Genomic DNA, 13,140 nt, shown 5'->3' on the forward strand with positions numbered 1-13,140 from the left:
AAATTCCGGGGTTGATTTTCCGATAGGCAGAGTGAATTTGCTAAAATTAGAAATATTCCCACATACCTGAGTTAGCGTCTTCCTTTTTACTTGGGTGTCACTTGCTACATTAACAGTAGAGTGGTAATGATAGGTGTTTTCTGCCTGTGGGACATGAATGCTGGAAGAATGGGTGGAGGAATCTGGATCCATTCCTGAGATGACAGTACAAAAACCCTTTGTGTAAATTTATCCTTTTAAACCCAAAGGGTCTCAGTTTTGAAGCCTACCTTGTGGTATAGTCTGCTAAATATAATAGTGATGAAAATGCAAGAAAGGAAAACTTTACTCCGGTAGGCACTTTTAAATGACATGTTGTTACTTTGTAGAAGTGAACTCATGCCTTAGTTGTTGTCTAGCTGGTCAAAGCTACACCCACAGTCGCCTGTACCTCCTTTTCTGTGTCTTTCTATGAGGTCGTGATGGTATAATACAACACAGATCTGTGTTGCATCTCAGCGCCATCTTCCCTAGCCAACTTGCCAAACTAACACAACAAAGACGTGGTCTGAGGCATCACATGTTTGCTTGAGATTGCTCCAGTACTTAGGCAAGCCGGGAGGACGTTTGAAAGAGACAAACTGACGTTTCTAGCTCTGAATTTTTGGCTTGGCATTATTTACAATTCAGTATTAAAAAATGCTTGTAGGCTGTCATACATCAAGAAATGTTGGTATAATTTCAAAACAGGGGACTGACCAGAGGGCAGAGCAGAAATTTCAGTTGGTCGGTATGACTTCCTTAATGGCTTCCTTTAGTGAAGTTCAAAGCAGCTAAAGGACTGGGACAAACGTATGATCTGCTGAACCTCTTCCTGTGCATTTTAAAGGTCTGAGGACACTGTATGAGATGCAAACTACTACTAGATGCAAACTACTCGCTAGCTCTTGTCCCAAGCCTCAGCTGCTTTCCACTGAAGGAACCTGCAGCAAGGCAGTAGGAGACTGCAGCACTGGCAACATTAGGTGAACTCCCATGGTGGGGGCATGAAGCCAGCAGAAACATCTGCAGGATGGAGGGGGCTAAAAACCTGCACAGGACTGAATCCAAGACCTTTTTCTCCGTGGCAGACCTTGTTTATTAGGGTCTGGTGGTTTTGAGAAGGAGCAGCAGGTATTCCTTGTCTGGACCTCTCAGAGCCAGCAAGATGGGTCATGCTGGATGGAGCAAGGACATTTGGTTTCCCTGAGGCACTGACATCTCCAAGGTGGTGATACGAGGCATCAGGAATGGAAACCCACTTCTTTAGGAGAAGGAAAAGCCTGTGAGCTCAGCCTCTACAATAATTCACCTGGCTGTGTGTCTGGCCCTGAGCGCCAGGAGCCCTTTCCAGCTCTGCTTTGCATTTTACAAGTTGTTTCTAGAAGTGACCACTTTTCATGGGCGTGTCGCAGTGTGATGAATGACTGAGGATGATCAGCGAGGAGAACTGTCTCCACCAAGGCTCTGTGAGTCAGCTACCCCATGTCTAGCTGCTACTTTTCTGCCTTAAAAGCCTCAATATTCTCCACTCGGCTCACCTTCCTGCTGTTTCCTGGTCTCCAGATCCATTAGTCTGTCTGGGCTGGTACCCATTAAACTGCTGAACATGGGCTGCTCCAAGCAATCTAATCAGTGCTGCAGCTCTTGAAGGCAGAAACAGTAAGAAACTGAGTCACCAGAGCAGGCAGTCTGGCCCTTGGATTAAGAGAGAAGTTTTGTGAGGGCTTGTCATTGTTTGTGGAGAACCACGGAAGCTGCTGTGGACAGTATTTGATTGCCGTGACAGTGGTTATTAATAAATACTTTGCTAATGCAAACCAGCAGTATTCCTAGAGCCAATAGTCTTGAGTTTTGCAAGGTTTCCAGTAGCAGTGGTCTCTGTGCCACTTCCCAAATGCAGAGAGGCTTGTGCAACAGGGCAGTATTGTTACCTTACAGCCCCAAGTGAGGAAACCGAGGCACGGGCTTTCAAAGCATTTGGTGCAAGGTTGCTCAGGCAGTCTGTGATAAGACATTGCCTAAGGCAAGTAGATCTGCACGTGTGCTAGGAGGACCATCGCTTGACTGAGCTGCATTTTACACTGGTACCTGTATTTTTTTTCTTGTACGATTTACAACGAGCATTGTAAAGAGTATGTTTAGTGCAAGCCCTTTACCATCAAGTACAGGATTAAAAAGACATCTGGAAAATGTTTAGCTCCTTAAGCCTGTATTGGAGTAGAGCTTTGGGAATGCTTTGTTGAATGCAATACTGACTTTGTCAGTAAAGCTGCTTGGGGTTTGTCCCTCAGATAGTTCTGAGCCCTCTTTGTCAATCAGTGTTACTCCTTTCAAGACTGTGGTGAGAAAGCTTGAATGCTTTTTGACTGAGGACAAATTTGGCCAGAGCCGCCTTTGGTACATAATAGCGTGTGCACGGTTGCATAGTCACAGCCTTTTCTTGTAGAAGTTTGTTTCTATGCATTCAGGATGGGCACATGCATATTCTGAGCGTTATACCCTTAGTGAGAATCAGCCATTGAAAACGTTTCCTCAAATGTAGCATTTTTCCTATTCATTTCCATAAGAATAAAGTACTGAGACTTCAACTGGACAAAATGAGCAAAATAGCTCACTGCAGGAGATGTTAGTGTTGGTTCCTAGCATAGGGACTGAGTGATCTAAAATGGCCTTTTTCCTGTCCCTTTCCCATGAGTGCAAGGGGGTGTGAGTCCTTCGCTAGGGTACAGCTCTAAGGTGGACACTGATTTGGAGCAAAGGCACATCTAACAAAGTATCGGACAAAATGATGTAATGTTCTCTGAGGCAAGAAAGGTAAAACCGTGAAGTAATTATGGTAAAGAGGAAATGAAGATATTTGCCAGATGGATCAATGCAAGGCTTGGAAGTATCTAAATGTAAAGTCAGCCAGAGTCTCTCTCAGCCATCAGTAGCAAAGATACCGTAAAACTGCTTGCCCGTGGGACTGTGCCAGATACCATGTTTACACGTGAATCATCTGCGGGACATTGGTTAGAAAAAAAATAAAACCAAAGCTGTGACATTGGCCACAGGATGAGTTATTATTGAGCATATGACAGTAATAAACCATGAAATTCCCTTCAGGTTTCCCTCTTCTCCAATTGCTTTTCCTGACCCTGTTCCCTGACAGCCTGCTCTCTCCACCTAATTGTTCCTTTCCCTAATTCTGCAGGGGTTACTAAAAGGCATGGGCAAGTTATCTTAGAATTTATTTTCCAGTTTGGTAACTAGTAACTTTTTCTCAGTGGTAGGTTCTAGGTGTGAGAATGTGATGACTCCCTGGCCTCCTGGCCTCTGCTCTTAGGGAAATGCATATTCTACCATGAGAGAAAACATCTGGAAGTGTAAGGAGAAATATTAAAATCCCTAATGAGTCAGCCAAGCAGCACAGCCAGGTCTATAAAAAAGACTGTGAGTCCACAAGGGATCTTTGTTTGAGGGGACCTGCAAGAAACCCCGTTCTAAAGCCCTAGCAGAGCCATAAGATTCACAGTAGCGACCACCTTTGCGTGACTGTATTTTTGTTGCCCCAAACAGTGATCTCAAAGAGGATGAATGAGAAACCCAAGCTCAGTTTTTCACTCTGCCACAGATCTCCTGGGTGATTGTGCCAACTGGCTTTGGTTGGAATTCATTTCACCTCGCGTGAAGAAGCAAATTGTCTACGCTTTCTTCTTACTTAAGGGAGCAAGGCAGTACCTCCAAAGGACAATTCATTCCACTTACCTGAAGGTGAGGAGAGCTATGCTCTGGAGGTGCTGATCTCCATCCAGGCTCTACAGCAAAACCAGCTGAACTGGCTTGCGCTCGGGGACAACCTCTTGCGCATACAATCTGCCTTTCTGCGGTCCCTCGATTGCCACAGTCATGTTGCTTTCAATTCTGAAGCCCAACCTGGATGCTCTTCCCTGAGGAGTAACATGCTCCAGTGCCTCCTGTGCTGAATGTAGAGTGTCCCTGTGAATCGCAAGGTTTACTAGAGACATATTTGGAAGGAGTCAGGCCCTGTCCGTCTCAAGACCTGACCCAGACTGCTAGGCAAGTGTTAAAAAAGAGAGTACTGGAAGGGCATGAAAATACATGAGTAAGTGATGGAATAGTTTGCATTTTTTTTGCTCTAAGAGGGAGAGAGATGATGTAGCAGATAAAAAGAAAAAAAAAGCCCAAACAAACCAACATAAACCAAACCAAACCGCCCCAATGTTTTAACTTATGTACAGAGCAAACTGGATGTGAAGTCCTTGAGGTGCACCAGCACTGTCAGTTTTGTGTGTTCCCTGGTTTGCTGCAAGCCCTGGGCTCCAGTAACCTGTGCTGGACACCTGCCAGTCTGCTCCATGGCTCCACGAGGGAGCGAAGCAGACAGTGCTGTGTATTAGAAACCAAGGTGTAGAAAAGTAGCTGACAGCATGGCTTGCTCCCTGCTGGCTGTGGGTTTAAGCCCTTAAAGCCAGAGGAGCTCAGGAGCTCCCAGAGGTATTTTTTCCTGCAGAACTGGTTTTCACGGTGTCGCAGTGGAGACGGACACGACAAGTAATAGATCATGCAAAATGGCTACTTTATTGTTCTAACACAGCTTTTTAGACCCTTCTTTAGAGTATGTGTTAGTATATGATTGGTTTGGTTAGTAACTAACAATTCATGATTGGTGAGTTCGTTAGGACGGTTCTTCTTATCACTATCTTGTTTTTGTACTGGTCTTCTCGGATCTTTCCAGACTCTTCAAGGATATACTACAAGCTGCTCAAGGTCGCGCTGTTCTCGAACTGTCAGGAATTCCGTAGACTCGTTGCATGCCCCGACATCACAGCAAAGCTCCACTTCCATGTTTCATTCCTACCATTGAGATGAAGCTTTTTTCTCCCCTGTCTCATGAACTAGGGGTGGGATGCCGCTTCCCTGCATGTTGGCAAACACCGCTCGCATTTGAACGCTCTCATACTTCTTGTCTGATCAAGCAGATTCAGGAAGCAGGTAGGAGAGATGAGCCCGTGGCTTGTATCCTACGAAAGAGAGTAGGGATGCAAGCTGGGGGTAATCAAGCTCGCTCTATTTTTATTTATTTATTGATTGATTACACAAGGCCTTTGCTGTTCTGGATTCCAAAACTAGCAATAGTGAAGTGCGTGTGGGAGATAAACAGGATGGTTGTCTATGTGGTATTGGGTCAGGAAAGCAATTGCTTTGCAGTGTTGTGGAAGATGAGCAGTCAGACCCAGCCCTGAGCCTTCTCTTCTCCCCGCTGCACAGTGGCAGTTCCTTCCGCCTGCCCTGGTGTGCCATGTGCCCCGGCCCCTCACCATCTCGAAGGCGCTGAGCTGGGCCCGCACCGCGTTTGTCAGTGTCTTTCTGTCCTGGGGAGACCAGAACGGGACACGGGAGTCCGCATGGAGTCTCAAAAGTGCCAAATAAGAGAGGAGAGCGTTTTTTGTTTTTTTAAAGTGGGTTTGATTGGGTTTTATTGTTTTCTGCTTGGGTTTTATTGTTTTCTTATTGGTGTTTTTAATTGTTTATTGCCCAATCTTGCCAAAAGTTCTTCCCACCAGAGCTCGAGGCTTGTGCTTCTCTAAAGAGCTGTCTCTCCATCTTGAATGTTTCCAGGGATGGGGCATCTACCTTCTTTGATGACCTGTTGCTATACTCTGCGCACTGCCCGGGTGGGTCTGGCTTCATCTTCACCCACACATTCGGTAGCTGAGGCAAGAGCTAGCTGAGGGCAGCCACCCCCCAGTGGCTTTGATATCCTCAGAGTGGCAAAATGCCACCTTCAGGCCCCAGTAACCTGGGTGGCGCTCCAGGGGAGTCCAAGAGTGGTGTCTGGCGGCGTCTGGTGATGTCCAGCGGTGTCTGGTGGCCTCTGGCGACCTCCAGCTGTCTCCGATGGTCCCCGCTGGTCTCTGTTCATCTCCAGTGGTCTCTGACGGTCTCCGGTGGTGTCCAGCAGTCTCCAGTGGGCTCCAAGGGATTCGTCCTGGTGGTGTGGTGCTGCCGGCCAGAAGATGGCAGCCCTTCTGCTCACCTCTTCCCCAGGGCTGAGGGCGGAGGAGATGGCCCCCCTCGATGAGGGGCAAGGGTGGGAAAGCAGGGCTCGTCTGCGGCTGTGAAGCTGGGTGATCTTCCTGATAAGCCTGCCGAGCGGACGCATGTGGCTGTGGATGGCCCACTTATGGCTGGCGTCGGCTGCGGGGGTGGTGCCGCTTGTTGGGAGCTGGCTGTTTAGAGGGTCCCTGAGAGCCCGCGGTGGTCCTGCGGCGCTTTGGGCACCATGGTGCCGGAGGAACCCCGGGCACGGTGGTGTAGTGCCCCGTCAGCCCTGCGCAAGGTGGATGTAGCTCCATTGCTTCTTCCTGCTCTTGAGGTGGATCCACCTCCACTGATTCTTCCTGCTCTTGAGGTGGATCCACCTCCACGGGCTCGTCGCCATTCTGTGGCGGGTCGACCTCCGTGGACTCGACTCGCCTGCCGTAGGTAGGTGTTGCTCCTCCCACCAGCCTGCTTGCGTTTTTTTGGGCTGTGGAGGCATCCTCAGTGGCTCCAAGAACCTCTTCTGTCTCTTCCCACTGACCGTGGGTTCTCGCCTCGCTTCGCCGGGTCCTCCTCTACCAAGCACGCTTGGTGTCAGAGTCTCTAGCTGCAGAGCGAGCTGTGGGCCGGCCGCAGGGGTGCCAGCTTGTGTAACGGAAGGCTGGTGACGTCACCACTGGAAGTTGCTGTGGCTGGTATGGTGGCCCATGTTGCCCCATTCCGGGTGGCCATTTTGCTTGCCAGAGAGAAAGGCTGCCCCTCGGGCGCCGGGACTGCCCTCCAGCTGCCCTTGTGTGTCCTGGGCTCCAGCCCCCTCCTCGTGCCAGGCCCGGAGTCCCCTCAACAGGACAGTGGCCGCAGTGTCCCGGGAGGGTCGGGGAGTCTCCGTTGGCCTCCAACCGCTCGGCTCCCTGCAAGTGGCGTTGTCCCCGCACCTGACAGCAGCAGAGAGGGGCAGAGGGGAGGAGAGGGCCTGGCGTCCTCCGGGCTGCTGCGCAGGGGTGACAGGAGGAGTCCACTGTAGGGCCACCGAGGGAGGTCGTTGGGGCCTGGAGGTGGGGTTTTCAGTCTGAGGACGGGGAGGCCCGTGGGAGCTTGCTGTCGCCGGCTACTTCTGGCCTCAGCTACCAAATGGGTGGTTGAAGATGAAGCCAGAGCTGCCCTGGCGTTGCTCAAAGAATAGCTGCAGATGGGTCGTGCCTCTAGACAAGCACGCAGGACCGATTTGATCTCGGCTATGGGCTCTTCAGGGGAGTGCTTAGGGTGAAGGGTGTGTAGGTGCTTGTCTCCCATCAGGTGATTGCCATGTGCAGTGTAAAAGCTGCGGGGAGTACCACATCAGTTAAGGAGTAAATAAAGGGAGGTGTTTTTCCTTCCTCCACAGTGACTCAATGAGAAGCAGTCTGCAAACAGAAACCTTGCTGACTGTGGCTGGAAGAAGGAAACTGAAGCTGGCTGTGAAGGTGTTTCTGGTGACGGCTTGCTGTGCCTGTGCTGCCACGGTGACAGCACATCCCAACGTGCCCCTTTGTCCTGTGTCATTCCAGTCCTCTGCTTTCATGGCCTGTATAGATACAGAAGGCAATACTGACTTCTAACGTGTGCGCTGGTGTCATGGGGGAAGGTGTCATCTCTCCGCTATTTACTAGTTTCCTTTCTCCCTTTGGCTCGTGCTTCTTCTCTCAAGACCACTGTGCAGACCGCATCTGTAGAGGATTGTTTGTGTTTTCTTTGGGTTAGATTTTTGCTAGCTTTTAGGTGAGAGAGAGAGGTGGCGCAGGTGGGGAGGAGGTGCTGATGAGCACTGTCATTTTCCTGTAATGAAAACCATTCTGGATGATGGAGATGTCAGGACACCTTTTCTATCTTCCTGCCATACTTGTTGCCATGATGCCGCATGAGCAGGAACAAAATAGGAGATAGGTTTAGGCAGTAGTGGCCAGAGGGCAGCTTGTCTCTAGGATATTTCCTTGGCCTGAGTTGATAGGCAAGTAATCTTTATTGGAAAATGTTCTGCTATGAGTGTGCTTGTGAATACTTAGCCCGGTGCAACTGTGACTCCTGGGAGGAGATTAACTCAAGGGCGTGCCTGCCTCTATCAGCTTGATAATAGCTGATAGATGATAGAGATAAAACCTCCTTCCTTTTTCCTCAGATTGCATTATTTCTTCTTTTCTTGGGTACACTTTTAGGTTACGTATGTTATAAAGACTTGGATAATTTTTCTTGAGTCAAGTTATTTAATGAATCACTCAGGACAATTACTATTTGAGTGAATTGACTTTGGTTCTTCATGAACTTCTTCCTGAATACAAAACTGGGTTTGCATCATTGGGAATAAAGGAGAAGAAGGTACTGCGGAACTACCAGGGGGTTCTCTGACTTTATAGTCCCACAGGGAACACTGGAAGTGAAAGCTGAATTTGCCTGCCTCTTCACTGTATGTCAATACTAATAATCTCGATAAAGCCTATGTATTCAGTGCTACATTTTTGCACAGTTTCACAGCAATGTGCAGACATTTGAAAGTAGTACAGGCTCTTCTCTTAACTCATTTCCTCTTTGAGAAGGTACAATATATTTTCTAAAAGGGAGAGAAGGTGAAACTATTTCAGTTGACTTGCTTAGACTATGTTCCTTAGGGAGCTACCGCGGAACCGATTCTTTACGTGTGCACTGCGTTCCTCCCTGGAGGTTCACCTTCCCTTGAGGGGCGGCGGGGGGATGTGTGTCATACCGACAAGTCACCTCCATCCAGCAATCATTCCACGGGCTGTGGCTGTGCCCAGGAGGCCCGGGGGTCTCTCCCTGCCCTTGGCGGCCATGCCCTGGGCCCAGCTGCTGGGTGTCCCTGGCGCCTGCTCTGCCACTCGGCTCGCAAGGAGAAGCCTGGTGCTGTTCCTCTTCTCTCGGGCCATGGCAGGAACCAAGCGTGCAGCGCAGAGACCGCCCCTATTAGCCGTCCCCTCTCTGCGCCAGAGCTAAAGCCTCTGCAGCCCCGCAGCCAGGAGGAGCAGGGACTTGATGTGGCTGGACACAACCCCTTTTCATGGGGCGTAAGCGGGGTGATTTCGGCAGCGGCAGCCTGGAGGCAAGCCAAAGTGTAACCAGAGCCATAGGCTGGGATGGTGGGTGCCAAGAGCCCGCCACGGAAGTAAGCCAGGCTTTGAGGAACAAGTGCGCGGAGGTGACCCCGGTGTGGTGGAAGGAAAGGTTGGTCGTATTCAGACGTGGACCATTTGGATCCGTGACCAAAGCCCAGCCAGGCAAAGGACAGACAGCTCTTCCAAACTGTCAAAATAGCCCATTGCTGCTATTGCCGTCACATCCCCTTGTCCCACTGAAACCCAGCTGCGCAGCCTTTCTATTAAACACACGCGTTGGCCGTGTTTATATGGGATACCAAAGGCGCTTCAGCCATGGGTGAAACTTCCACAGCTCACCTGTGACTTGAACCTTTCTGAGAGTTCTTTGCCTACCTCGGTTTGTGGGAAGATGTTCGGATCTTGCCTCAAACCCTGGCAAGTCTCCTTTTCCTTTAGGATTTAGTATTTTGAGTACTGAGAGATTAAGAGAGGTACTCTCCTTGCCATTTTGTGCGTTGGTGCCAAAATGGATCTGTACCTTCAGACTATGTAAATAAGGGCATGTAGGCCACAGACATTCCTTTGGTTGTGGTGATGCCAGAGGTGAAAGACAGGGGTTTGGTTCCCTCTGCAGGAACTCTGCAGAGATGTAGAGAGCATGCACGGTTTCCTCACCGTTCCTTACCGAGGCACCAAGGGACATTTGCTACGACACTGTCAGGGGAGGTTCAGACTTGACGTGAGGAGACATTTCTTTGCCAAGAGGGTGGTCACACCCTGAAACAGGCTTCCTGGAGAGGTGGTGGATGCCCCATGCCTGTCAGTGTTGAAGAGGCATTTGGACAATGCCCTTAATACCATGCTTGAACTTTTGGTCAGCCCTGAAACGGTCAGGTAATTGGACTAGATGATGGTTGTAGGTTCCTTCCAGCTGAACTATTCCATTCTATTCTGTTCTGTTCTACTCTGCTCTGTTCCCTGTGCTCACCATGAGTCAAATACCAACGAGACTGTTATTTGCCTGAAACACCAGGGGGGTTTCAGCTCCCAAACCACTTTGAAGGACACATAACACAAAGGTTGCAAGTGGAAACAGGCTATTATTTTTATTTTTCTGAGTCTGTTTCAGAGCTGATGCTCACAAGCCTTAACACAATGTGCCTGTGTAGCCAGGAGCAGGCTGATGCATTCTTCAGTTGAGCTTGAGAAAACATCCTTTGCAGCCTGGCAAAGGCAAGTCACAGAGCTACAGAAAGTAGCAGGAGGAATACAGGCCAAGCAGTCCCTGTTTCCTGAAGAGTGAGAACATGCAGAATGAGGATCAGGACCGACCACACACAAAAGAAGAAGGAGGAGGAGGAGGAGGAGGAGGCGTGTGGTACCGTGGGGTATTTTCCAAAGTATGACAGGTAGAGGTGAAAAGCGTATTTTTGCGTTCGGCAACTTGCTCCGCCGCTGTGCTTCTTGGCCAACGATGCACAAAAGGCGCTCTCGTGCCGGCCCTGCGCTTGATTTGCGTGCAGGGAGAGGTGAAAAGTGGCAGCTCGTGATGGGGCAGCAAGCCTGGAGCCCTTCCAAGCACAGGCTGTTTTGCCCAAGCCATAAGCCCTGGGGAAATGGAGCTAAGGGAAGAGCAGAGCTCGCTCCCGCTCCAGACTTGCACTGGGCAAGAGAGCCCGAGAGAGGCAGGGCACGAGCGGTGCCTTGGAGGTGCAAGAGTAGCAGGCAGGGAGCTAGGCGAAAGGGCCCAGAGGAGCCCTGACAAGGGGCTGTGCTCAGTGCTACAGAGGACAAGAAGCAACCCCCGGGAGCATCCCTTGGAGCCCGGCCTGGGAGTCAGAAAGCTTCCTCCCCCCGGATGCGGGGCACGAGGGCCACCTTCGTGGAGCACGAGCAGCGGGCACCTAGCCACAACGGCCCAAAGGAGCCCTGGCGAGGGGCCGTGCTCAGTGCTGCAGAGGAAGGCAAAAAACCCCCGGGGACACTTGCTAGCCCACCGTGGGGGAAAAAAAGCCTTCCTCCCCCTAGCTGCAGGGCACGGGAGGCCATCTTCGTGGTGCACGAGCAGCAGGCAGTAACCTAGCCAAAATGGACCGGAGGAGCCCTGGCAAGTGGTCCTGCTCAGTGCTGCAGAGGAAGGCAAAAAACCCCCGGGGCCCAGTGCCAATCTGCGCCGGGGGAAAATTCCTTCCTGACCCCAGAGCTGGCGATCGGCTATTCCCTGAGCACGTGAGCAAGACCTGCCTCCTGGTCCCGCAGGCTGGTCACGCCTCCCAGGGGATGCCCAGCCCCAGATTTTGTCAAGGCCGCTACCCAAGATGATTTTGCTCCTTTGGAGGAAGCTCTCCTCTTCAGGATGCACCCGAGACTCCTCCCAGGCATCTCCCAGAGTCTTTTAGCCTCTGCTCTAACTACCTAATGCCTCAGGTAGCAGCCCCAGACTCTTCCAAGGAAGCTACCCAAGACGATTTTTCTCCTTTGCAGGAAGCTCTCTCCTCTGGGATTGACCCAAGACTCCTCCCAGGCATCTCCCAGAGTGTTTTGACCTCTGCGTTCGGGACCCGAGATCCCAGCTGCCTGCCCCAGACTCCTCCAAGTAAGTAGCTCAAGACATTTTTTTTCTCCTGTAGAGAAATCTCTCAACTCCGACAGCCACCTGAGACTCCTCCCAGGCATCTCCTAGAGTCTTCTGTCCTCTGCTTTACCTACCTAAGGTCTCAGGTAGGAGCCCCAGACTCCTCCAAGGAAGCTACCTTTGAGGTTTTTTTCTTTTTTGGAGGAAGCTCTGCCCTCCGGGATCCCCCTGTGACTCCTTCCAGGCGTCTCCTAGAGTCTTTTGGCCTTTTCTTATAAGGAGCTGAGATCCCAGGTAGCAGCCCCAGACTTGTCTAATGAGGCTACCCCGGATGATTTTTCTCCTTTGGAGGAAGCTCTTTCCTCCGGGATCCACCCAAGACTCCTCCCAGGCATCTCCCAGAATCTTTTGGCCTCTGCTTTACGGACCTAAGATCCTAAGAAAAGATAGCTATGAAAAGGCCAAAAGGCTCTGGGAGATGCCTGGGAGGAGTCACAGGTGGATCCCAAAGGGGAGAGCTTCCTCCAAAAAAGAAAAAACCTCGAGGGTAGCTTCCTTTTAGGAGTCTGGGGCTGCTACCCAAGATCTTGCACGAGCAGCAGGCAGTAACCTAGCCAAAACGGACCGGAGGAGCCCTGACAAGTGGTCCTGCTCAGTGCTGCAGAGGAAGGCAAAAAACCCCCGGGGCCCAGTGCCAATCTGCGCCGGGGGAAAATTCCTTCCTGACCCCAGAGCTGGCGATCGGCTATTCCCTGAGCACGTGTGAGCAAGACCTGCCTCCTGGTCCCGCAGGCTGGTCACGCCCCCCAGGGGATGCCCAAGCCCTGTTCTCCCTGAACCTGGAGCCACCTCGGGGCTTCCGAGAGTGGCCAAGTGCCCCCGGCCTGATCGACCTTGGGGGCAAGAATCCTTCCCACGCCTTCGGGCCACCAGCGGGTGCTCCAAAGCACTGGGAGCCCTGGCAACATCTCTGCATCCCACTTCTTACGGCTGCTGCCACTGGTTCCGCAGGGAGTGAGGACGGCGAGCTCTGCAGTGCTCCTCAAGAAGGCATTCCCTTGGTCTTGCCACAGCTCTCCATCCAAAAAAGCCTGATGGCCTCGGGCACCTCCAGGGCTTGGTGGTTCTTCTCGTCTCCAGCAGCCTGGTGCAGCCTCCGGTCTTCCTCCCTCAGCGCCCGGCAAGTAATTCCAGCGGCTCCTCACAGACTTCCTCTGGGATGTCTCTGGGCCGCCTGCCAGGCAGACTGGCAGTGGGACAGGGGAGGCTGCCCCTTTTATAGTGCCCCGGGGCATTGTGACTGCTGCGTTGCCGGGTGGTGGCACTGCGACACGGGGGGGTGGTGTGAGGGGGCCCCCCGTGCGCAGCGCTGCCCGCCGCCCCTCGGCTCAGCATCCTTCGGAGGAAGGCCTT

The 13,140-nt window shown here is 51.5% G+C and overlaps 1 long non-coding RNA gene across 1 annotated transcript in view; it reads left to right on the top strand.

Annotated features, from left to right (window-relative positions):
- Positions 1-12,138, top strand: part of LOC138684122 (uncharacterized) — a 108,181-nt gene extending 96,043 nt beyond the window's left edge. Inside the window, exons 2-3 of the long non-coding RNA XR_011323540.1 lie at positions 11,637-11,748; positions 12,079-12,138. This is a non-coding gene — a long non-coding RNA (uncharacterized lncRNA). The remainder of the gene's footprint in view (positions 1-11,636; positions 11,749-12,078) is intronic.
- Positions 12,139-13,140: the final 1,002 nt, after the last annotated feature.

The sequence above is a fragment of the Haliaeetus albicilla genome, unplaced genomic scaffold (assembly GCF_947461875.1).
Source record: "Haliaeetus albicilla unplaced genomic scaffold, bHalAlb1.1 scaffold_131, whole genome shotgun sequence".
Classification (NCBI taxonomy): Eukaryota; Metazoa; Chordata; class Aves; order Accipitriformes; family Accipitridae; genus Haliaeetus; species Haliaeetus albicilla.